This window comes from Pinus tabuliformis, chromosome 9 (assembly GCF_031772625.1).
Source record: "Pinus tabuliformis cultivar Carrire ecotype Pingquan chromosome 9, CPIR1, whole genome shotgun sequence".
NCBI classification, from domain to species: Eukaryota; Viridiplantae; Streptophyta; class Pinopsida; order Pinales; family Pinaceae; genus Pinus; species Pinus tabuliformis.
Window position 1 is genome coordinate 1,537,619,901 of NC_142307.1, and position 27,706 is coordinate 1,537,647,606.

Here is a 27,706-nt window from a genome sequence, read left to right on the forward strand (position 1 = left end):
ACAAATGACAGGAGTACTCTAGGCAATAAAAGGGGTTATGTTGACCCCTGGGATGTTAGTTGACGGGGGTTACAAGTGAAACTTTCTACAATACCTGTATGATATGGAATCGTCAGGATTTGTGACCTACGGCAAAATAGATGCAGAACTAGAGGAGGACGGATTGGAGGGGCTTAGACACCTGGCCTTTGGAGAAATGGAAGGGGAAAGAGGTATTTGGGAGAGCCCTTCGATAGAAGGTGCCCATCTCCTACCAGTGAAGTTGAGAAAACAGAATGTGGGGATGGAAAATAAGCCCAAAATAGCATCGGTGGGAGATTACTGGGGCAAACAAGCCACCAAAGAAATCTTCGATTTATTATAGGAATACTAGGACCTGTTCCCAACTTTAGTGGTAGAACTCAAGGGGATAAAAGGCAACCTGGGAGAAATGAAAATTGTTCTGAAACCAAATGCTCGGCCAGTAAAGCATAGACCATACTGACTAAACCTAAGGGTAAAAGAGAAAGTTAAAAGGGAAAGTTCAAAGCTCGGAGACTAGTTCAAAAGCTGCATGGGATGCATGGTAGCAGGGTGGATACAAACTGACCACTTGACGATGTGCAATGATAAGCTAAGTAAAATGGGGAGACATGGGAATTGATGACTACCCGAAGTACTATGGCCTTGAGCCAGTGGATCATTTTTTAGACAGGGTGGACCAGGGAATAGCATAAGAGCAAAGGATTCCCTTTCTCGACGTCGGGCTTATGGAAACACCAACAAGATGGTGGAAGGCGCACTACAAAGTATTAAAAGACTAGAGAAGTGCTAAGTAAGCAATGAAGGAGAGGTTTGGCCAAGAGGCAGACCAACCATAGAATGAAGGGAAATACACGGGGGATTCAAGTCCCAAGAAGCACATCAAAGACTGCACGACCAACTGGGAGAGCCAAGGATTGCCAAGGAATCAATGGGTACACGCATTTATACATACCCTCAGCACTGTCCCCCGGGCTTGGTATATCTAGGAGGAGCTACAGCGACAGACAACTAGTTGGGGTACCTTGGAGGAACAGTTTGTCAGCAATTTTTCATTCAGGGGTAATGAGGCACAAATGACAGGAGTACTCTAGGCAATAAAAGGGGTTATGTTGACCCCTTGGACGTTAGTTGATGGGGGCCATGAGTGAAACTTTCTACAATACCTGTATGATATGGAATCGTCAGGATTTGTGACCTGCGACAAAATAGATGCAGAACTAGAGGAGGACGGATTGGAGGGGCTTAGACACCTGGCCTTTGGAGAAATGGAAGGGGAAAGAGGTATTCGGGAGAACCCTTCGATAGAAGGTGCCCATCTCCTACCAGTGAAGTTGAGAAAATAGAATGTGGGGATAGAAAATAAGCCCAAAATAGCATCGGTGGGAGATTACTAGGGCAAACAAACCACCAAAGAAATCTTCGATTTATTACAGGAATACCAGGACCTGTTCCCAACTTTAGTGGTAGAACTCAAGGGGATAAAAGGTAACCTGGGAGAAATGAAAATTGTTCTAAAACCAAATGCTCGGCCAGTAAAGCACAGACCATACCGACTGAACCTAAGGGTAAAAGTGAAAGTTAAAAGGGAAATTGACAAAATGTTGGATGCAGGTATCATATTTCTAGTAGATGAGGTTGACTGGATAAGCCCCATATTTATTTAGAACAAGAAGGGTGCAACCAAAATTAGAGTATGCGTTGATTATAGAAGCATGAATAATGCATGCATGCATGACCCGTTCCCCATGCCATTCAATGATGAAGTCCTAGACAATGTTGCGGGGAATGAAGCATACTCGTTCACAGATGGGTTCTCAGGTTACCACCAGGTCCAAATAGCTAAAGAGGACAAAAGGAAAACAACTTTCACGATTGAGTGGGGGTCGTACGCATACAATGTAATGCCATTCGGATTAAAGAATGTGCCAGTAGTCTTCTCAAGGATTGTCATAGCTACATTCTGGGATTATATTCATAAGTTCCTAGAAGTTTACATGGATGAATGGATAGTATAAAACCTATTGAAAAAGCATACCAGCTTATTAAGAGTGATGTTCGAGAGGTGCAAACAGTTGCAAATTTCCTTAAATCTAAAAAAAGCATTTTCGCAGTTCCCTTTGGAACTCTACTAGGCCATATGATCTGCAAGGATGGAGTCTGTGTAGACCCCACCATGGTTCCAGAAATTGTCCACATGGAACCACTATGCAATGTGAAACAACTAAGGGCAACTCTGGGTCACATGGGGTACTACAGACAGTTCATCAGGAACTATGCATCCATAACAGCCTCGATGGAAAAATTGTTAAAGAAGATGGAAGAATTCATCTGGACTACAGATTGTCAAGCAGCTCTGAATAAACTGAAGGAAAGATTAGTAAGCGCCCCCATATTGGTGTACCTAGATTGGAACAAAATGTTCCACGTACATATTGACGCGTCTGGAATAGTGCTAGGAGCGGTCTTAGCACAACCAGGGGAGAAAAGGATGGACCATCCAGTATACTACGCTAGCAGAAAGCTCTCTACGACAGAAAGGAACTACATAACAACCAAACGGGAAGCTTTGGCAATGGTCTACTCTCTCCAAAAGTTCAAGCACTACTTACTGGGTGTGTTGTTCAAATTCTTTACAGACCATTCCACGTTGAAATACTTAGTAAACAAGCCAGTACTAGAAGGAAGAATATGCAGGTGGATTTTACTGTTCCAGGAATTCACATTTGAAGTTGATCCAGGTGGATGTTGGTGGCCACCCGCCTATCCCATTTGGACCCCCACAACTATCTCTTTTAGCATTTTCAGTTTCCTAAATTGTAGCACAGTTTACTATTTTTAGCAATTTTTCGGGTCCTGAACTTTCGGAGCTGTTTTTAGGCCCTAAACGACATTTTTTTGGAAATCTGGGGAAATGACCCATGTTTCCTCCCAAAGTGGTAGTGCTCAGATAGATATTTCTCACGAGCTATTGTACAAATTAAACGGAGATCGTATGCCAAAGTTACGACCCCGGGAAATTGATGTACCAATTTACCCAAATAGGGCCCACAATTTGGCATTTTATCTTCTAGGGTTAGGTTTCGGGATGTGAAAGGTTTTCCATTGTTTCTCAACAATAAATAGGCCTTCGAGCCTCATTGTAACACAGTTCAAAACAGTTCAGAGGCATGTAGTTGCCACATTTCCCCTCATAGATAAGCTACCATCGCCGTAGCTGGTTTCTTTCCATTTCGGTTTGTAGGAATATTTCAGTATTTTACATTAATGAAATGAAGTATTATTTCCACTGCATATATGTATTTATGGTTATCTCTGTAATTTATTACGTTCCTGTTTAAATCTAGATCAGTGGTATCAGAGCGGCCTGCTTTTTCTCTGTTTTTCTTTGCATGTCCCCAACGAGGTCAGGATATAAGGAGTTAGGGCTTGAATTGGTCGAACCTTTGCAAGACCAGCCTCGCAAATCCAGACGGCCTCCCATGGCAGATGAGAAGAAGGATGAGGGGGCATGAGATCCTATCAAAATCTTGCTCGAAGAAGCCCTCGAGCGACAGAGGAACGCGATGATGGATAGCTTTGCACAGATCCTTCAGTGGCTACCCAGAGGCGACGCATCGACTTCCAACAACTACTCTGGAAACGCCACACCGTTTAAGGTACAAGTTAATTTTGAAATCCCCATCTTCGAGGGTCAAATAGATGCAGATGCCGTAGATAAATGGTTAAATCTGCTAGAAGGGTATTTTTCTGTTCATGAATTTTTGAGTCGAAAAAAGATTGTTTTCGCTCTTCTCAAAGCAGCCCCCCACGTCAAGGACTGGTGGGAAACGTATTGCGAGCAGAAGGATGAAAGCACGGGTTCACTATTTTTAGCCACACCCACTTGGGATTCATTCTGGGATGCCGTTAAGGAGCAGTACTACCTTGCCAAAAGTTATGAGGACAAATACATCAGATGGACCACAGTACGGCAGGGGCAGGACCAAGATGTGCCGGAGTTCACAAACATTTTTCATACCCTTCGCACACAGTTGGGTATCAAGGACTCTAAGCTGCATTTAGTACTCAAACACTGCGGCTGCCTACACAGATACATACATGAAGAGATGGAGTTCCTGAACATCTCCTCGCTCGGCACGGCGTACCGATACGTTGTCAAAATCGAGCAAAAGTTCAAACAGAAGAAGCGAGACTTTGGATTTGCAAATCCGAAGCCCAAAGGACAAAGCCAAGGCGGGGTGACCCAAGACATCCCCTTGAAGCTGCAAGAAAAGAACAACACCATGAAGTCGAAGAAGGACACATGAAAGTGGTGTGAGTTCCATAAGAGTCCCACTCATAACACAAGTGAGTGTCGGACCAAGCAGTCGCTGGTGGTTGAGTTGAAGGCTTCCGAATCAGAGGCATGTTCTAACCCCGAGCCAGAACCCGACAAGGGGAATGGAAAAGGGAAGCAGATCATTGATGCGGATCCCAGCGCAACTTTTGCCACCGCCAAGATCCAGAAGAATGAACCTGAAGATCCAGAGGAGGGGGAACGTCTTTTCCACTGACAGATGTGGGTGAAGGGTTTGCCACTACAATTCATTGTCGACAGTGGCAGCCAAAAGAATCTTATGTCAGTAGAGGTTGTGAAGCGGTTAGGCCTACCGACTACACCAGACCCACAACCGTATAGTATCGGGTGGCTTTATGAAGGACGAGATCTCAAAGTTCGCCAGCAGTGTCGCCTTCCCTACAACATCAAGCCCTTCACAGACGAGGTATTGTGTGATGTTACACCTCTGGATGTTTGTGATGTACTATTAGGCCAGCCATACTTGTGGAGGCGACATGCTGTGTATGAGTCAAGGCCTTGTGTTGTCATTATTTCTTTGGATAATTCATTATACATGATACCGGAGGTAGCCCCACCTACTGCCACCTCCTTTATCACTACCAAGAAAGGTAGCAAGCTCATATCACAGACTAGGAAATTTATTTTCTGTCTAGTTTGCTCCCAAAGTAAGGGGAAGATCGTTGCTACATCCATGGCCCCCGTGAAGGGTTCCTCCACGCAGCAGCAACAACAAAGGAATACGGTCATGACAGAACATAGGAACAACTTCTCCTCACCCACAAGGGTACCACACAAGCTTCAAGTGGGAAACAAAGTCTGGTTGCATCTGCAGAGAGAACACCTTACTAGAACCCATCAGAAACTCAGACCACTCCGACATGGTCCTTACACCAGTACCAAAGCTATGGGTGACAATGATTTGAAGAAAAACATTCCTCCATTCCTTTGCTTGCACCGAGTGTTCAATGCGGACCATTGTCGACCATGCTTCCCACCATTTCTGGACACATCAGAGATTGCAGAACAGCTCACCAGAGACCCAGATCAGCAGAAGCTTCCTCATCTCAGGGATGAACTCAACGCAATGGGGACCATTGCTTCCTAAGGGGGGAGGAATGATCCAGGTGGATGTTGGTGGCCACCCACCTATCCCATTTGGACCCCCACAACTGTCTCTTTCAGCATTTTCAGTTTCCTAAATTGTAGCACAGTTTACTATTTTTAGCAGTTTTTCGGGTCCTGAACTTTCGGAGCCGTTTTGAGGCCCTAAACGATGTTTTTTGGGAAATCTGGGGCAACATGGGTAGTGCTTGGATAGATCTTTCTAACGAGCTATTGTACGCGTCAAACGGAGATCGTATGCCAAAGTTACGACCCTGGGAAATTGATGTACCAATTTACCCAAACGGGGCCCACAATTTGGCGTTTCATCTTCTAGGGTTAGGTTTTAGGATGTGAAATGTTTTCCATTGTTTCTCAACAATAAATAGGCCTTCAAGTCTCATTGTAACACAGTTTAGAACAGTTCAGAGGCATGTAGCCACCACATCTCTCCTTAGAGATAAGCTAACATTGCCCTAGCTGGTTTCTTTCCATTTCGGTTTGAAAGAATATTTCAGTATTTTACATTAATGAAATGAAGTATTATTTCCGCTGCATATCTGTATTTGTGGTTATCTCTATAATTTATTGCGTTCCTGTTTAAATTTGGATCAGAAGTGGTTGTTAAGCTTGACACATTGAATGTAGGACTAGATCACCTATCACACCTGGATACAGGGGAAAATGAAGGAGCAATAGACGATCGGTTGCCCGATGCCGACTTATTTAGGATAGAGGCGATTCCCGACCACCTAGAAGCAATCACTACATTGCTAACAACAGGTCGTTGCCCAGAGGGATACATGACAACATAGAGATATCACTTGGTGGTCAGAGCAGCAGATTACCAACTCATTGCGGGACACCTCTACAAAATGGGCTTGGACCAAATACTCAGGCGTTGTGTCCTGCATCACGAAAGAAAGGACGTCCTATGGGAGTGCCACGCAGGGGTTGTGGGAGGCCATGTAGGAGGCAAGGCCACTGCAAGAAAGATACTCCATGCAGGATTATGGTGGTCCACTATCCACAAGGATTCTAAAGAATTTTCCAAGGAGTGTGATAATTGTCAAAGGGTTGGTAAGCCTTTGTGGCGCGATGAGCTACCACTACATTCGGTCCATACATTGCAGATCTTTGATAAGTGGGTAGTGGAATTCATTAGACCAATCTCTCCACTAGCAAGGCACTTGCGAGCCTGATACATAATTACAACAAAAAAATACCTCACAATATGGGCAAAGGTCGCACCAGTGAAAGACTGCACAATAGAAACAACAACAAGGTTCGTTTTTTGAAAATATTATTTCAAGATTTGGATGCCCAAGGAGGCCCACAAGTGACCAGGGAACCCACTTTCTGAATGAAACCATTGAGACTCTGTTAACAACTTTTAGGTTCAACATAATATGAGTAGTTTGTATCATTCGCAAGCAAATGGTGCAGTAGAAACATTTAACAAAATACTAGAGAAAGGGCTAACAAAAGTCGTATTTGTGAATGGAGACGACTAGGATGAAAGAACTCCAGTGACCCTATGGGCCTATAGGACAATAGTAAAAAGACTACACAAGAAAACTCCATTTCAGCTTGTGTGTGGCAGAGAAGCAGTGGTACCAGCAGAATTTATACTACCCAACATGCTCATCTCAGAAGCTACAGGAATGGTGGATAGCATTGCCTTGCGGGACAGGCTAAGCCAGCTAATGGAACTCAATGAAACCCAGTTTCTAACAGAGTTCCATAAATCAATTGAACAATGAAGACAAAAGTCTTGGCACGATAGGAACATCAGGAAGAAGTCATTTGAATTCGAAGACCAGGTGCTCCTTTATGACAGCAAGTTCTAGAAGTTCCCAAGGAAACTGCAGATGCACTACTTAGGCCCATTCATAGTCGCAAAAATAAGAGAATTAGGTGCGGGAAGGCTTTCACAACTAGATGGAGTCCTACTATAGGGATGGGTGAATGGCGTGCACCTGAAGCCCTTCCGCAAAAAATACAAAAAATAAAAATAAAAAATTCAAGATAATTAGGTTGCGGAAAAACTTAATATGCCACAACCCATTTGTGGTCACGGGAGGTAGCATTAGTGGTCACATTGGTAGGCATAGTCAGTAGAGACAGTTGCCACACATGTCATCCTAATCAGAAAAATACACGCATGTCCGAAACTTTTCCAGAATTGATGACTGCACAAGTACCCGTCCCATCCACTGTACCTGTAGTTATTTTCTCGATTAAGTAATTAATAAGGCAATTGTCAAGATAGGGTCACAAAATATTTCCCGTTAAGCATAGAATTAGTTAATAAATAAACACATCATGGAAAAATAAAGACGCTATGCAGCCCACTCTGTACTTTCTAGATCACATCATAGTTGTCACGTCCAAGTCGGCCGACAGCGACCGGATATAGCTAGAATACATGGAAAGGTCGCTAGAGTAATTAGTTGTTAAAGTCTCGTCAGTTAGGGGACATCATGTTAGATTCGACTACTTAAATTGTAGGAGGATGCAGGGGACTCTATAATTTCAAATCACAAAAGAATTCCAGTTTTGCTCTGAAGAACAAGGGCAGAAGACGAGAAGCAAGAAAGCTCCAGTGCAGATAGTTTATCACAGAAGAGAAGTGATGGAAAAAGGAATAATAGAAGTCCCACAAAATGCTCTAGATTCACGAATTGAAGCAGTGGATGATCTGTATGGAAAGTATGATAGGATGAATCTGATCAATAATGACTTCACATATGGTTTCCAGTTTCCAGCCATGAAAAGGGAGGTGTATGTGGAATAATTTCAAAAGGAGGATGGCACCAGGACCTCCAAGATCAGAGAAGAGTTTAGGGGGATACAGAGGTCCACACTATTCCACTTAAGAAATATGCCTGTATTCGGCACCCAATTTGGCGCCATGCAGTGCACAAAATTGCTGATAAGCAGGATGCATGGAGGGTCGCTATGGTTGGATAAGGAGTATCCCATCCATGTGGAGGATATCAGTCGACTCACCGAGCTAGCTGAAGTTGGAAATGCAGTCAGCACAACGTTCCAGACTGGGGTCAAGCGAGGAAAGAAGCAGACAAAGGACAACATTTATGCCAGATATGGGATGGAGCAAGGTGGGAGGGGTGCAAAGTTGGACAAGATTAACAAGGATAATATCAGGTTTGCTTGCTACCTCATTGTAGGTAAAACAATGCGTCACTTCACAAGGAACGAGTGCACCTTGGACACCATTTCAGTTGTGGAACATTGTTTCCAAGGAGAGGTACTCAACTGGTCAACCTTCGTGCTCAATGAATTGTTCGAGGCTTGTGAAGATGTGTATAGGAGGAGCACTGGGTTTGTGTTCAGGTACTTGTTAATGGCACTAGAAATGTGGAAATGGAGGCCACCACAAGAGAGGCAACTGGAAACCATTACCGAAGACCAACCAATTGCGCTCCGGTATGAACCGTGGAAGGCATCAGGGGATCCCAACATAAAGGAAATCAACAAGAGAGCTTTCAAGGGCTGGTACAAGCAGATGTTGGACACCATTCGGTCCACCGAGAGGATACCCAAGGCCCTATTGGATGAATTCTCAGACGAGCTCTAGTTTGGCACCTCCCACGCGCACACTTACCTGAGACCACAGTGTGTCAACTTGAGAATGTTTAAGTTGAGGCCACTGAGGTTTATCCTGATAGAGGAAGCATTGCACAGAGAGGTGGAGTCCTGGCTAGGAGTGGCCTGTGAGGTAAGAGAAGGGAAACACAAGTACCTTTTCGGAGCCTTAATGCCATAGGGGTGAGAGGGAGATGGGATAGAGAGCAGTCGAAAGCGGGCTTCCGACAAATTACTCCAGCGATGCTACTCCAGATGGAGGAAAAGATGTTCAAACTAAGATGGACAGTCGCTAGCTTCGACCCAGGTGAGATCAACTATCTTGAGAAATTTCAAGGTTCCAGTATGCTTTTCCCCATTGTAACCCCACCGCTCGCTATGGTGATTCCCTCAAGAGCAACTCAGGCTCCCTCCTAGACCACGGTTCCCAAACCTCAGAACAAGTGATTCATTCAAACACCTGCTGCCAAAAAGCTGGCTACAAAAAAGCCAAAAATTAACCCACCAACTCCAATTGTCAACCTCACCATTGAGGTCGAGTAGTCAATCCCCGCAACCACCATAGTTGAAGAGATCCATGCTACTACACCCACCACATTACATCAGTTGCAGGAGAGATCCATGCTTCCACCTTCGCGACCCTGTCCAAGATCCTCCCGTTTAGCCAACAAAGGACTATTACAGAAGCAGAAGCTTAGTCAGTCAGCTAGATAGAGGGCACCACCTCTACCATGGGAACACCACCAACGTAGAGTACATCACCAATGATTGGGTTGGACCCACCAAAAGGGAGACACCTGGATACCATTTGGCAGGGGGAAAGGACTGAACTGTACTTGCCAACTCTCCCTATAAAGCTCACAGTGCTGCCAAACCCTAGCATTATTCCAACCACCCCACAATTCACTCCACCATCACAGCAGGTCCACTCACCCGCCTCCCATTCCGACAAATCCATCGCCAATGGCCTACCCCTATAGCAGTAGTTCCCTGAACTAAGCACAATGCAGGCCAATATGATCCATCACTGGTCATCGGGCCAATTATTTTCATTTATTTAGTAATTAGTACACAAGGTCGAGAGCCTCCATGAGGACCTGACTAAAGAACACGAACAACAGATGAAGTAGTTGCACATGGTGATAGAGGAGCGAGATCGCCTACAACAAGCAAACACGAAATTGCAAGCCCAAGTTGATCAGATTACACAATGGTCTAGATCAATATGGCTGACCGTCACCGAGGCCAACGCTGAAGCACCAGCAGACATGGCCGCTTGCATGTTGGTCAGCTGTTGTGATCACGTACAGACAGGGTGCACACGCCTAACAGCCACCTATGCTGAGATGAGGCGGAAGCTAGAGATGGCAAGGTCTGCACTACCAGATCTAGTGGAAATTTATACGCGGATGGTCAAGGGAAAGGTTAGAGAACTGGAAGTGAAGAAATGAGCCTTGACCGAGGCCCTCACCAATGGATATGCCCTAATGGACAAGGTCCATGACTGGTCAGGAAGTCTAGCACTAAAGAACCACTTGGTTTACCCGCTAAGAGAACAAATTCAGTCATTGTTCACCAGCACAAGGGATTGTATAGACCATACCCAATTGTAGCAAATAAATGAGAAAATCGACATCCTCCAGGCCCAGGTTGAAAACATTGAGGAGGAGTCAACGAAGAAGAAATGGATAACCAGAGATCTGCGGCCCCGGTTCGAATGCAAGTTCTACTCTTGAAATTGGTATGCCACTCTAGTGGCCAGTCATGGAACGACCTGTAGAGCTAGTGACCAATAAACCTAACATCATAATCGGCTGAGGTGTTCACTCAAGGCGCTGATGTAATTCTCACCAACTAGGACCCGACCCTTAAAAGATACACTGAGTTAAGGCAGTGGACAACAGCCTTAGTCCCAGAGTTGGAGCCTTCATTTGGAACGGGGGAACCACAAGGGAAAGAAGGGGCCATAGGAACAGATGCCGCGCCGCAAGCCAGAATCGAGATAGAAGAGTCACCCACTCCGCAAGCAATGATCAAAGCAGCAGAAATGCTGGTATAGCAAATAGCAAAGACAACGCTGGTAGTAATGAAACCACCACTTGTAGAGCACATGGAAGTAACAACAAGACCAACAGAGGTCAAAATGACTTGACTCGGGACGAGTCAAGAAATTGTGGTCGGGGCCTGTTGGGGCCTTCATTTAATTTTGAAAGGTTTTGACCAGTTTTGACTGACTGAAGGGTGAGAAAGAAACAGATGGCAACAATGGTTGGGTGGCGAAATGAACAGTTGTGGAGGAGTGGTGGGAAGGTGGCAGCGGAAAGCAAAGGTAGCCAAGGAGGCAGAAAGGCGTAGAAGCAGCCAAGGGAAAGAATAACTGAGCAAGAACTGGTAGTCTAGGCGGTAAAGAAGGAAATAAAAGGGGAAGACTAGAGAGGAAAAAGGTTGTTGTTGGACCAGCTAGTGGAAGAAGGAGTCGGTTGAAGCCGAGAGCAGGCGAAGGGATACACAGTTGTAGAGGCTAAATGATAGAGTGCTAGGATCTGAGGGACTTAGTCGTGGAACCAATCTGAACCCGAGGGACTGAGCTGGGTACTTTATGTACTATTTATGGAAAATGCTGGATCATAATGTAATATTTCATGTTAAGTTTAATATAAGACATAACCGATGTTGGTTACGACTTTTGATGTATTTGGGCCTCGTGCCTAGTGTGTCTATTAAAATTTTGAATATCCTATCAGTTGCATGTAGACATTAATTCATAGATTGTCTCAAGGATGTTGTTATCTTTGTTTTACATATAATGGATATATGTGTATGTGATCGAATGCACCTGATTGATACTCCCTCAATCCCATGCTGAACCCTTCTCCCTTTTGGGCGCGACGTGCCTCGGGTGAGACTCCTTGCCCTTTGGGGTAAGGTGAAAATTTCGATGTTGTCCTAGACTACAACGGACCATTGTTGGCCTCCTGTGCCCGAACCCAGGGTCTTCCCCTTGATGACTCTTTCGAGCATATATAGCTGGTCCAACAACAACCTTTTTCCTCTTTAGTCTTCCCCTTTTATGTCCTTATCTACTGCCTGAACTACCAGTTCTTGCTCGACTATTCTCTCCCTTGGCTACTTCTATGCCTTCGCGCCTCCTCGGTTGCCTTTGCTTTCCGCTACCACCTTTCCACCACTCCTCCATAATTTTTCGTTCCGCCACCCAATCATTGCTGCCATATGTTTCTTTCCTGCCCTTCGGTCAATGAAAAGTGGTCAAAACCTTTCAAAATTAAACAAAGGCCCCAACAGGCCCCGACCACAATTTCTTGACTTGTCCCCAAGTCAAGTCATTTCAACCTCTATCGGTCCTGTTGTTAATTCCATGTGCTCTACAGGTGGTGGTTGCATTACTACCAGCACTGTCTTTTATGTTTGTTGTACTGACACTTCTACTGCTTCGATCGTTGCTTGTGAAGTGGGTGCCTCTTCTGACTCGATCTTGGCTTGTGGCATGGCATCTGTTCTTGTGGCCCCTTCTTGCGCTTGGGGTTCCCCCATTCCAAACGAAGGCCCCAACAACCACGATAAGAGGATCGCACAAAGGCGAAGAGAGAAACAGAGAAGGAGTTGCAGGAGATAAAGTGACAACTCAGAGAAGAATAGGAGCTACACAAATGAGAGAAGCAAGTGCATTACGAACATGTATAGTAGGAGGCACAACATGTGCAGACTGGTGAAACTGTGTCCATACAAGATATGGACCCATAGCAACAATTGGCACAAAGAATATAGGGTGAGTCGTTCTTTCGATCACATGTGCAAGTGTTCAGGAGCATGGATGTCATTGTGCGCACTCGTGTGATCTTGTCTGTTGGCACACTCACCGATGTGAAGACAAAGAACCATGTCCAACTAGAGTTGGACATGTACTTCGATGATTTGATGCACATAGCCACCAACACACACTTGAAGATCAACACAAACACTATGCATTAGTATGTTGCTGGTCCGACTGCACTCAAGACCATGATGTGCACGTTATTAGACGCGTTGGACAGAGGTGCCAAATCATTGTACCTGGATGAACTGGAGGCAAGAGTTCACTTTCAGCAGGATGTCACCATTGAGCACGCAGACACCATCATGGACTACCAAGCTTAGCATCAATTCGCCACTATTGATCTTCACAAGGATGTCGAAGAGTTGGTCTTCCCACAGATGTCTGAGTCTTAGTGATGTCTTACATGGCCTACTCAAGCCTATTTTGTGTCACATGGGTACATGTGCAGATTGTAATGTAACATCTTGTAAAATTGAAAGACCAAGTGTCGATGGTCGATTGTAATAGTTATCTAGTATTTGAAGAGTCATGAGGCTAGGTGAAGAGTCACAAAGGGGAATGTCAAGGGTCACCCCACCCTTTGCTATTTATAGAACCTCATAACTCATTGTATGGGCTTTTGGGAGCCAAGCTTCCTATAGGTATATCTTAGATAAATCTTGCATTGTATTGTAACGAGTCTTGGCTTCTCCACATTGTAGAACTAGAATATCTCTTTGGAGGAGAAGACGGCAATGACTGTAACATTTCGTTGTTGGGACTAGTAGTTGGAAATGGTTGCATTGTATGATTGGATCTTTCACTCTTAACATAACAGATCCAACACATTTCATGCATATGGTGTTATTGTATTTAAGTTGTTTTGGTTACTCTAAGGATATATGTAGCTTTTTTCTTACGCATGTATGTATGAAATCTTTCTATATATGTATGTACAAATCTTACTGAGATGTGTTGTTGGTTTAACCATCACTTTGGATCATTGGCTTCCCTACTTGCTAGCTGGTGATGTATCTTTGCTCGTGTGTTCTCTTTCAAGCTGCATTTTTCCACAGGTTTCTAATGGGCACACTCATTCCCCTTTTCGTGTGTTAGAATCCTTCATGAACCTTCCTTGGCTTGTTACGCTAGTCACACCCTTGCTACCAACAAGGACATCTTGCTTTCCTCTATGCACAACTACGGTCAACGCGATACTATACGACACATTACTGGGACTCCTACACCAAACGGTCTAAGTTCTAGTTGGAAATTTTTACCGGGGAGATCCCTTGACATGTTGGTGGGTCCAACACTGTCAAAAGAACCACAATGCCATGGACTAGATTCCTGACCAAGGAAATCTATCTAGGTGGGACCAATATGGACTCAAAATTTAAACCTCTATAGGTACCATGAGGCTTACTTGCTAACCATTAGCCCAGGGATCCATGTGTGTATCCAAAAATTAGAGCTCTATAATCAACACCACCTTTCCAACTTTGGGACCAAGACTTCAACACAAAGTGTCAACCAGAAGTCTTCCCAGGTAATGTTTCACTCACAAAGCCTCAAGACTACTTGATCCAACAGATAAAGGATAACAAATCTCTCCCAATCAAACTAATTGGTAACCATCATGCTATCAAAACCTTCAAGAGATTCACCTGTACAAACACGACCCCAATCACTAATATAATTTCACTTATTCATAAATAAACACAAACCTTCAGGTTTTTTCTGATGTTTCTTTTCAAACGCGATAGGCCCATCAACAAAATATTTGATACTTTTCTTTTCATACAACAACATATCCTTCAAACTTCATTCTCCAATCAAAACTATGCACTCCTTCTCAACCAAGACGATTTTCTGTATCCAAGCTCCCTCTTAATCTCAGGGAGATATCTTCTTCTTTTCGAAAAAAAATAATATTTAGTGGCTTCCATCCATTTCATCAGAGTTATCATAATTATCATCTTTCACATCAACTTTAATTGTGATCTTCTTCACCATATTGAAGATTATGCACCTACACAACTTAGATAGCAAGTACAACCAAATCTATAGAAGCATGAAGTTAGTTATATCAGAATCATGGAATAATTTCAACTTTATATATATCAGATACCCAAATAAGATATACATACTCTTCAACATATTGTTCAATATTTTTGTCATCAACTCCTATATAAAAACTTTCATTTACATCTAGGGTTTCAATATTTATACCAACTACAACATATAACAAACCCTAGAAGCAATTCTTACAAAGTAATTTTCAGAATTCATATGTTAGAGTTCCTACTAAGATTTCATACAAACCCTAGATATCATGTATAATTTTTCAACAACCAAGAACCAATTACAACTTTAATTAACAACATGAATAACATCCCCCGAGGTTAGCTACAAACCTTTTAATTAACAACATGACTAACATCCCCCAAGGTTAGCTACAAACCTTAGATTTTCTCATTTTAGCATCATCCTAGAATATCAAACTCAAACAAGGACTTATATTAAATGCTAAAACTTATGACCATTAATAATTAGGTCAACACATATATCTAGGAATTCATCATCATGCATAAGCATATCATATGTTAGAAAACATGTTAGACATATATCAACCTAGACCAGGCTAGGGTTTCAAATACATGAACACATATATAAACCTAGGGTTTCATTCCTAGAACTTTAAATACCTGACAAGGAATTTTCTTATAGGCGCAACCAAATCCTAAAGATCTAGGGTTTCATAACATAACAAAGAAAATCCTACTATATCAAAATTTCAAAGGTTCGGGATTTTAGACAACATCATTTCAACCCTAATAAGTTAGGTTTTCATGATCATACCGAAATCCCAAACATGACATCATCAACAAAAACTTCAAATAGTATTTTCCAATAATCCTAAGAAATATTCGGGTTTTAGACATTAACATTTGCATAGCCTTAGGTTAGGGTTTTCTAAAGAAATTGTCTAGGATTCTATAAGACCAATTAAGAATATGAGAAGGGGTTAGATTTATCAAGTGATGAATCACCCAAAACCAGAATCATTAAGATTCAATATAGCTATACCTAAAAATGTTAGTATAGATTGTCAAATGAATGATAATAAATGTTTTTGTAGTTTTGAGGCACACCTTTGTTTCTTGACAAACCTTGTCTTGGAGAGCTTCTTCCATGCTCCTTGAGGATATAACAGATGTTTTCCTAATCAAGACAATAGAGGGAGAATAATGATTAGTATTTAATATATTCAAAACTTAAATAAGTACTTGAAAATAAAAATTGAAAAGAAATAAGATACTTATCTTTGAGAGATGTTGGGGGCTCCCTCCAAAGCTTGCGGGATACCCATAAACTTCTAAATACAAAAGAAAATGTATTTTCCAAAAATATGTTAAAACCTATAAATTTTAAACATCAAAAATAAAAAATAGAATACATAAGACTTAGAGGCAAAGGACTTAGTAGTGTAAGTCCCTTACATCAGATTCTTTAGGTTTGACTTTCTTTAGGTCTTCTTCTTCAACAACATTGGCTTGATCTCTTTCTCTCTTATTGTTCCTTGGATTGTTAGGACAATCAATCTTGTAGCGACCCTTCTTATGAAATTGATAGCATTCTACTTTCGACATTTCAACCTTCCTCTTTGGTCCTTTCTTGAAGTTTCCTCTGTGTTGAGCAACATAGGAATTTGACACTCCTTCAAGGTTGAGAGCTATTGAAATTTTTAATTCTTCTTGACTGCAAGTAGTCCATAGTTCTTCAAAAGTGGGAGGTTCCTTCCAACTGTTGAGCCCTGTGGCAAATGCACTGCAAGTAGGTTGCAATCCCAGTATAGTAGAGATCACAAGTTATTTGTCTGGAACAATTTCATCTATGGCCAAAATATCTTCTTTGATTCTTTATATCTTCACAAAGAAGGAGGCCAATGTATCTTCTTTAGTCATATTTGTGGTCCTTAGTTCATTCTTTAGGCTTGCTACTTAACCAATGTTCTTAATAATGAATAATTTTGACAAGGCCTCATACATTTCTTGACCATGGTCAATGTTGGCTATGAATGGGACAAGATTTTCCTTTATTCCTTCTACAATTAGGTTCATGGCCATTAATTTCAAATCTGTGAACTTCATTTTATCAGCATCACTGGAGTCTTTTGTATGCTTCTTTACTTTTGATTTCACAAAGTCTACTACGTTGTTATTTTCAAGGATGAGGTCAATCCTCTTCTTCCAAGATTTGTAGTTTGAGGCTTCCTTAATTTTATTCTCTCCCTTGATTGTGTTAGACATATTACTTGAATATAGTAGACTTCTTCCTTGAAATAATCCTTTTGAATGATTCCTTGATCAAGTGCTTGAGGCTGCCTTTAGATTCTTTCTTCACCAAAGCTCTCAAACCATGTTAGAAAATCAAAAAGGAAGAAATATTTTCTTATAATTGATAATTACTTGTGATATTATTGATTTCTTATTAGCTTCATTTATATCTTCTTTCTTTTAGTTCATCAAGCAATTACCAAAGCAAAAACACATAAAACAATGGACACCAGGTATAGGCTCACATCCAGGGAAAAACCCCTCTCCAGGGGAAAACCCAGTCAATAATTTTTCCTTCAATAGTTTTCCTGAGATATTCCAAGACTCTAGACCCTGACACAAACTTTTCTCCACACCAGGTCAACCTTCTTCTTCCTTTGCAGATGATCTTACTAGAACTGACAACAAAAACAACAGTAGAAACACTTTTTTCAACCCAACAACTTTGACCTTGCCTTAGAAACTTCGATCTTCATTGAAATACTTCGATCCTTACTTAGAAACTTTGATCTTGGCCCAATAAAACTTCTTGAGGTAGCAGCACCCAACACTAGCAACTTTGACCTATGGTAGTAACAACATGTGGCAAATGGCTACGACATCAACTAGAGAACTTCGATCTTCCAAACTAGGGCACAAGAGAGAGAGATAGATGGACTAAAACTTCGATTTTCCTTATTTCCTTCACCTATACCAAACTCGCATCAATTTTTCCTTCCTTCCTCTATTTCTCACTTTTTCCCAGCTACAAGAGATATCGAACTTTCTTGTTGTGTGTGCTTCAAATGGAATTCGAACCACTTCATTTATAATCTTTTGGCGAGTTCGAATAGCCCTCTTTGAGGCTAACTTGATGTGGAGGAAATATAATTCATATTTGACTCAATACTTAACCTTTTTACATGATTCAAAAGCCGAAGAAGGGTCTCTTTAAAATTACAATGACTCTACTAACTCTAAATAAATCCTAGAAGTCCTCAATGAGGAATTTGATCTAAAACATGATGACCCAAGCATGAAACCCATGCTTTAATAAGTCATAATAATAATAATAAAATTTATTTTCTTTATTATTTTGACAAGTACATTACATGTTGACTCAAATACATTTAATGAAGATTGAACCTAGTTACATTTTCCAACACCTAAGAGCATCAACTACCAGTTCTTCGTAGTTGTCTGACTCCCTCTCTCCTCTATATCATCGAGCATTCTTTCTTTCAAGTTATCATGGATCCACCTTCTCTCTTTGATCTTGTGACAGTTTCTAGGCCAATCTTCTTGCTCATCACTTTCTTCTTTGATATGAAGGCATTACATTGAGCTTTACCAAACTTCAAGTTGATTATAGCTTCTTCTTGAAAGGGATATTCCTTTTACATTCAATTTATCTTCTCATACTGCTACCTTTTTAATCCCAATATGTCCATGATATATTGATTTCATAGTTGGGCAGGTACCAAATATTGAGATTCCCTCAATATCCTTCATCTATTCCTATATGTACAGTTGAACTTGCCTCAACTGTCATCATGAATTCTTGCGACATCCTTTCCAAGTAGAGGAAATATGTATTAACCATATAACCAAATCATAAAAACATTATACTTACCTCGCCATGATGACCTTCTCATCACCATCCTCATCGACCATCTCCACTTAAAACTTCCTTCATGCATTAGAGTGCCCAAGGATAGAACTTGATTACCAAGTTAGACCTTTTCTTTTGGAGACTATACTGGATGTTAATCATTATCTTACATATTATAAAGAATGTATTAATATTTATACATTCTTAAGTAAGTTAAATATGATTATTTTCAAGCATCATATATCCATATACCTAGGCCTATTCAAATTTATTTCCACAATATTCTATAAATGAATCTTATCCAAAGTTTTATATCCAACACGCATCCCTATGCTTTCATTTGATCATATATATATTCACGTATCTCACAAAGAGCCTACATCCTGACCTGTTGCATTCTTTCATCCCTTTATCAATATTGATTCCACATTACATAGAATATCTACTAAGCTTTGTCATAGTGCTACTTCCAAGAACCTTTCATAATTATGGTTCTTCTAAGATCATGATGATCCACCTAAGCAAGATGATTTCCTCTAACATAATTATAGATGATTCCTGGATGACCAATATGCAAAATGATCTATCTATCCATCTATCTAGATGATCTCTATAAAGAAACTTAATCATGTAAAATCTAGACATACTACTATCATATGCTTTTTTCTATGATGCTATGCAAAACATATTATCTTAAAAGAAATACCAATCTTCATAAAGAACCTAACAACCAGTGAACTTTCTTTAATAGTAAATATCCTTCACTTCTTCCTTCTTTTCCTTCTTCTGAAGTTCTCCTATTTCCTCAACTATATGAGTTTCATTCCTTTCCTTTCTCTTGTTGTTCTACTTGTTCGGAAAGTCCCTCTTAAAGTTTCCAAATTCATTGCATCCAAAACATTCCACTTTGGACATGGCTTTCTTCTTGGACTTACCAAGCTTTCATTTCTTTAGCTTCTTGAATCGGGCTAGAAAGTCTTGAGATTGCTCATATATCCCAATATAATCCTTGACTTTGATCCTTGATTCTTAAAATATGCATTGTGCCAAAAAATAATTAAAGGGAGTTGATTCGTTCTTGGAGTAGACGCTTGTTGCAAATTTTCTCCATTCTGGTGGCAATGAATTCACTACACATATGGTTACCTCAAAATCAGTGATTGGTTCCCCAATTCCTTGTAGATGGTCTCTTAGTTGAGAGGTTGTCATGAGTAAGGATGCCACATCCTCATCATTTTATTTCTTCATTCTATACAACTTGTTCCTTAATTACATCTTTTGACCTATTGTACTTACTGAATACAAATTCACTAGCTTGTCATACATGTCCTTGGAAGTCTTAAAATTTTTGACAAATGGAATAAGAGAGTCCTTAATTTATTCAACTATGATCCTTTGAACTCTTACCACCCCTTTCTTGTACTATGGTATTTCTTGTGTCTTATCTTTTTAGGTTCAGTAATTTCCCTAGTAACATATTCCATTACTTCTTATTCTGTTAGTGTCAAGTAAATTATTTTCTTCCATGCTAGATAGTTTGATGCCCCATTGACCTTGTTGCTCTATTTTCAGAAAGAACCCATATGACTTGAATATTCAAGCATGATTTAATAATATGTTACTTACTTGATGACAAATATTCTCCTTGATGATGTCTCCAACCTTCTTGATTCTTTCAAGACCTTTGGAGAGTTTTTGATGATCTCCTTGAAATATTTTACCTAGGATTCCTCCACCAATATCTTCTAAGATTGATGCCTTGCAAATAGAATTTTTGAGATAAAAACCCTCCTTGTGAGATTGATGTATTATTTCTCTTATTCAATGTAGAAACCCTATATTAGAAGGGGTCTTATACCAACAAGTATTTAACCAGGTCCTTTCAAGAGACAATTTTCCTTGTAGTCATCTTCTTTCAGGTTTTGAGAGCTTCCTATTCTTTTGTTCAACAATCCTTTCTAATGTCCTTTCTAGCTACCTTCTTTGTCAACCTGGCTCTAATACCATGTTAGAAAAATGTAAAGTGGAAACTATTATGTCTTATTTTCCTGAGCCTTAACATTTTCTTGTGAACTTATTAGCTTTCTTGTATTCTTTTAGTTAAATCTTTCATCAAACAACTATAAAGAATACAAAATGCAACAATAGAGGACACATATATTAGGCTCTTAGTCATGGAAAAACCCCTCCAAGGGGAAAACCCGAAAACCCATATCTTCTTAGAATATGCTTCAAATGAGATATAAAGTCCCAAACCATAGAAAAAGTCCTTCTCCTAGTACCAAGTCAACCCTTCTTCAAGTCCTTCCTCGATTTTGCACCAAACTGATACACACTGCAACTTCGACCTACCAGCTACAATACTGCTACTCGATCTACAACTTCAACCCTACAATTTCAGTCTTGCAACTTCCAAAGAAACCATAGATTAGCCTCCTATTGAGACCTTCCTAGAGAGATATATCTCTCCTAAGGTCAATGAAGTCTAGATCAATTATCCTTCCTTCCAACTACAATATGTTGCACTTTGCCCTCCTGTAACTCAAACTTGCAACTCCGGCCTCTTCTTGCAACCCAAAAATATTGCAATTTTGCACGTGTGAGAGAGATAGAACCTAGAAACCATAGATTTCGTCCTTATAGCTTCTCCTTGACTTTCACTCTTTTACTTCTTACTTCTTACCTACAAATCAGACTCTTTATTCATAGATCAAACTTGTGAGTGAGTGAGTCCCTAATGAAGTCAAAATGCTCATTTATATAGTCTTCTCAAGGGGTCAAATTCCATCCTTTTAGTCGACTTGATGATCCAAGGGCCAAATTGTACTCTTGGATATTTTAGTACTTTCTAGACTCTAATTATTTTTACATTTACAAATTTCTTGAAAGGGTCTTATAAACATGATGTTGAATCCATTGACTCCAAAAATCATTATTTCACTAATCTGCCTTCATACAACTGATCTTGGCCAATCCATGACATCCTTTGAAATCAATGACAAAATGTGTTTAACATTCTCCCCCTTTTTCATTGATGGCAAGACCAAAAGAATTGGAAAAAATAATAAAAGCATGGTTTATACCAAAAATATCAAACAAGAAAAGAATATATAAGTATAAGCATAATAATTCTTTCAACACCTATTTCAACACTTATTCCTACACCTGTTAGCTGAATTCTCCATGCAATTGTTTGTAATTTACTTCTCATCATAGTTAGGAAATGTTTTTCTTACACTTTCTCTTTTGTTTACTTCACCCCTTTGACAACAATGGAAAATAAAATAATATGCCCCCCTTACAACCAATTCCCCCCTGTCATGCTGATCATTGATGAGGCTCATCATTGGGTAAATATATGGACCTTAATACACCTCCAATATTACTAAAATAAACTCTTCTCATAATTCCTTACATGTTTTAATTATATTTTTCTTAATGAGATGAGTAAAAGTAAGATGTTATGTCTAGTGGTCTAATGTGAATTGATTGCAGGTTTTTGGGAGAAAATTATGGCTAATTAAGGTGCAGGAACTCGAATGAGACAAGAAGGAGAGATTATAGGAGATGAATCTCCCTCATTCAAATATCCTTCAATCAAATCACACTAGCTCAGAGTTGCAGGCAACCGAGTCATGAAGATCATTGGCAGCCGAGCTAGTGATAGCTAAGAACCAATTCATCTTGAGATTGGGAGCCAAGAATCCCTAGATTTAAGGAAGTGTTGGAAACTTTAGCTCTATAAATCAGGAGGCCTAGGGCCTCATTAGGATTCGAGTTTTTCTGCAAGATAACTAAGCACTTTTGAGTTGAAGGATTGTGGTAAAACATTATTATGTATTTTCTGATATGTTAATGAAAATGAGAATTTCCTTGATCCAACACCGAGTTGACTTAGAGGGTTGAAGCTCTTAGGATAGGGCCCAACCCTATTACTATATGTTCCTCTTACTGTACTTGTATGCTTAGGTTATTTCATAGATTACTTATTGAATTAATTTTGGCATCGTTTCATTGCAAGTATTAGTGAATTTGATTAGTTTGCTTCCATTTGTGCATAGCTTTACCAGTAGCCTCAAAGAGATAAAGAAATACCAAAAAGGCTGATAACATGTGGATCTTGCCTCAATCCTCCCTTAGGGACCATGGTTTGAAGGAAAAACTCCCATTCAGACCCAAAAAGATAGAATTATGATTTCTTATGAAATTTAGGGTTTTCTGATAATTAGGCCAACATCTTTCAATTTTCAAGGATAGGTTGCAGTTGTTATTTATGATATCTCCATCTTCGTATTAGATTTCATGGTGTTTCACAATAGCCTTTAAGTATTTCCATGCATGAACTAGGCAAATGAATAATGAAATTCTGCTTTCTTATGATGTTGAAGATATTTCTTGTTTTGACATGATTTATGGGTAAATGCTAGTGATGTGTGTATTGCAGGAGTTTCAATAGTGCAGGAAGATCTCATGTCAGTAGCCCCAGCCTAACCTCATCCATCCATAATTTCCAAAAGCCACTAAGTCCATAAGCCGAGTTATCATTTCATAAGAACAACTTGCCATGCTTGTTGAGCAAATCCAACCATCCTACAAACTTTGGTTTGAGTTCTAACGAAGTCTTAGCCACTTCCTTGCCTTATTCCTTCCACCACTCACCTTCCCTAAGCCCTATACCACTGTCCAAATCACTCCTTATGCTTTTGGCTTGATCCCGTAGGAATACAGGGGATCATGTAGGTGCATTAGGACATCGTGTAGACATCCTGTAGGACGACCTATAGTGGCATGTTTTGAGGCTGATTTGTGAAAAATGCATCAAGAAAGATAGGAGAAGACCCCTGCTTTCCTCTCAAGCCATCTTACCCTTCACAACCACCTTTCTCCACACCTAACCCACCTACCATATAATCAATAAGAGTTAGCATTCATGTTTTCACAAAAAAGGACAAAAAGAAAAGGTTGTTGTGTTCATTCATATACACAATAGTAAAGTGTTTGATTAGATCAGATTGCATGCTTAGGATAGTTAGGGTTCCACATGTGTTAGCTTAGAATTCTTCTAAACAAAGATCTCTTAACAAATAGCTAGATGAGTGGTGCATTTTAAGCATTTATCTCAGTCTTTCATTGTTGTAGTAGATAATATTTCAATTCTCTCAATTAGGGTGAAATTCCCGTTTCTCCATTGGTAATCAAACTTCTTCTAAATAAATAGAAGGCTAGTTTGAGAAACCCTAGTGGTCTATCACCAGCTCAGCAGTGACAAAGAGTGGATCCATTTCATCTATTTGTGTATACAACACTCTCACCTCCAAGTTTGTACGAACCCCGGGTTGATAAAGTAAAGTTGGTAGCCCCAAGATTTTCAACATTCTTGCTGCAATATTGGTGCACATCACTTTTTGGCACCGTTGCCAGGGAGGTGTCTGAGTAGATGTGTTTTCTACTTTATTTCTTCCATTTCTTATCTCTTTCATTATGATATTAGTTCCATTTTTTGCAAGATATTTGTAAGTTTGTTTTCTTTCCTTTCCATTCTGCAAGAGATTTAATTCAGCAGTCAGTTTCCATTCATTTTGTCTTTTCAATTCTGGAATTAGTCTTAAAGCTTGAAAAATAAAACAAAACAAAAACACTTCTTTCATGCGTCGTAGGAATAGGGAAAACTTAGGAAAATTTCTACCAAATACCCTCACCACTTCAAACAACCAACAACCTTCTTCGGTGGATGTGAATTGGAGGACCCCTTAGGTGAACAACCAGATATTTTTGAAGAGCCTATAGGGGAATAAGTTGATCAGAAGTTGAAATTATTCCCATCCACTCTCAAGGTTGCAACTCTGCACTGGTTCATGGGTTTACTTGGGGATAACATCACCACTTGGGCTCAGATGCAGCAAGCTTTCAACAACAAGTATAGGGACTACTGCAGGTCCAAAGACACTAAAGAGGAAATTTTTAGAATGACCTTGGGGCATTATGAGTCCTTCAAGGATTATGAGGAAAGATTCTGTTGAGGGCCCTGAAATCGGGTCGACAACAAGGGGGATACCCACCCAGTCGGGAACCTGGTTGGCGGCTCCGTGCCCATTTGGTGTAGCGGGTCCGACTGAGGATAACGGGACCAGCTTCCCGATCTAAGGGGGTGTGTGTGTGCGTAGGGTTTGATTATGCTGTTTCTTGAGAACTTTTGAGAGCTAATTTAAATCTAACTCATGATTTGACTATAAGCTGCTGAAATCTAATGAAAACAACATATGCAATCTATGCTAACCCGGGGTAGATCTTTTCCATCATGCGATCTAAAAAGATTTCATATAATAACTGGTAATGAAGATTATTCAGCTACTATAAGAATATAAACCATTTAAGATAAACCATTATGTATAAGAAGTTAAACAGGACAGTTGTGGACTACATATCGCATGATAAATCATTCATATGTCAAGCATGAACAAATGACTCCATCGTACAAAAGTGCCAAATGGTAACCACACATTTATACATTAACATATAAATAACATCAGCTCTATATCACTTTAAGCAAATAAGTAGAAATTCATCAAGAGATAAAAGTACCATTTATGACTGATTTTTACTCACAAACTTCAAGCAATAATGATTTACTTCTACTTACTTCTAACACCTACTAAGAGTACAGAAATGCAACATCAGTAGCAGACATCAAGATGCAAATATAAATAAATCCGATCCTTCCATTCATCAAAACCTCCTCTGAGGTGCAGAAATGCATGTTCTGAGGACAAGTTTTTGACAAATTTCTGGACCCTTCTCCAATGCAATGAGAAGGGTTAAAATACTATGTCCTAATTCTGATAATAGTATTATTACAAAATTAAGGATTCGGTTTTCAAATGACCGTCCTTTTTCTAATATAACTAAAAACAAAAAGAAACAACATTCTAAATAAAACTACTTGTGGACTTGGTCTTTGAAGTTGCATGTTTCTAACATAGGCTTGAGAAGAGTCGGCTAGCTAATTTCCGTTCTGAGCTGGGCCGCGAAAACGGCATCTATAAGAGCTGGCACTACCTTCTCAGTTGCATTCATGATACACTTTACCGTCATCCATTGGCTATGTGGTTTAACCAGGTACATCCAGTAACTTTCCCAATTCAGTCTAGCCAGTGCTTGGATAGCTTTCCCATGTGGAGATTCCTGCATCTCGGTTGCAGGCTGTATCTGTGTATAGGGGCACCATCTCCTTGGTCTTCTCTCTTGCTTCAGAGCTTTGAGCTTTGTTCTTCTTTCCCATTTTTACTTTGTGCTTCTTTCTGAGTCGTCTAGGCACTTTGTTCCTGCAGATTACAAGTGAAATGGAATGTCCGATCAGAAAGGTGATGGGAGAGTTTTAAATGCAAGAGATAAATCAATTACGCCACCTTACGTGAAGCAAATATCCAACAAGGCACGCGTCTTTAATCCTCTTAATGACTGACAACCAATTTACTTACTAACATTAAAAGCGCATGATTTCAGGTCATGTTATGGTAAGTGGCTTTTCCTTTGAAAGGCACGCCCGAAGGATTCGTATTAAGGTGATTTTATGATTTGCTGACGTACCCTCGCATGTCGCACGATCGCAATATCGCAGATCGCAAAACTGAGTGCTTGCCAAATATCGTCTGGCTTGTTTCTGCGATGTGCGATCTAGCGAGCGCGATATCGCAGATCGGCGAATTTCTTGGCTTTTCGCTATGGACATTAGTATGGTGCGATGCGATGTCGTTATTAATCATGAGGGTGGCGCGTATTTTGATTTTAGAAGAGTAACGGAGATGTTTCCTATCTTTTTGCATACGTGACTTTAAAAGACCTATCGTCTTCCATAGAAAAATATCTAAGATGCCTTTTCTAAATTATGATTTGTAACTTCAAAAAGAAAGTCTAGCTTTTCTTAAAAATTTTATCTAAGGGTCCCCATTCATTCGGTATCATGATTTGATACTAAATAAAAAAAATGGGGGGGGGGGGTTGTTGCTGGCCACAACAATTGGCGATTCACTTGGGAGAACCAGTTATCTCTGTTATTTCTATTGACGCTTTTAAAAACTTCTGAAAAATTTAAAAATTTTGAACTTTATTATAAAAAGATAAGACAAATGAGACTTCAAACTGCCTATGATGTTTCGTTTCAAACTCTTTCCGTTTTAATTATTTGTACACCCAGTTCGTCTTTGCATCTAAATCAGCTGTTACTTGGTCTTTGTAAAACATAAAATAAAGTCTTCTCTGTTTATCAGTCCTTTAGTATGCTCCTTAGTCGCAGGTAGAGCCTCTGCTGCCAGCAGGCATCCATAGCCTCAACAGGGTTACCTTTTAACCAGCAATGATCCTTTATCCTGCTTGAGGTTACTCGCAACATTCCAGAGAAAAATCCTTTTTACACACTTTTCCTTTTTTAATTCTCTAAAGAACAATGTCTTGGTTTGGTGGCCAAATTATGACACAGTCATTCACTTGATTTACACTTTTGCTGAACAAGCCAGCTCGTGATGAGACCTCTTGTCTTTTGATTGCAACAATCTTAAGTCGTTGCCCTGTTTTGATAGACAGTATTGGCAAAGTCAGCAAGTTATAATATCTGTGATCATGATAAGCCGGCTCGTGATGAGACCTCTTATTCTTTGAGATATAGTGTTTTCCTTGGCTTGTTTCTCTAAATGCTATAATTTCCTTTTAGCAGGGAGGAAGTCATTGTTTTTCCTTAAGAAAGTCCTGGACGACAATGATAGGGCAATAAAGGTTGTTTTGACAGAGAATACTTATCTTAAAATTGATACCTTTCATTGTGCTGACTTAAAACAAATCCTATACTGAGATAGCTTTCTTTAAAATTTTGGAGTTTGAAACTATCATCATAT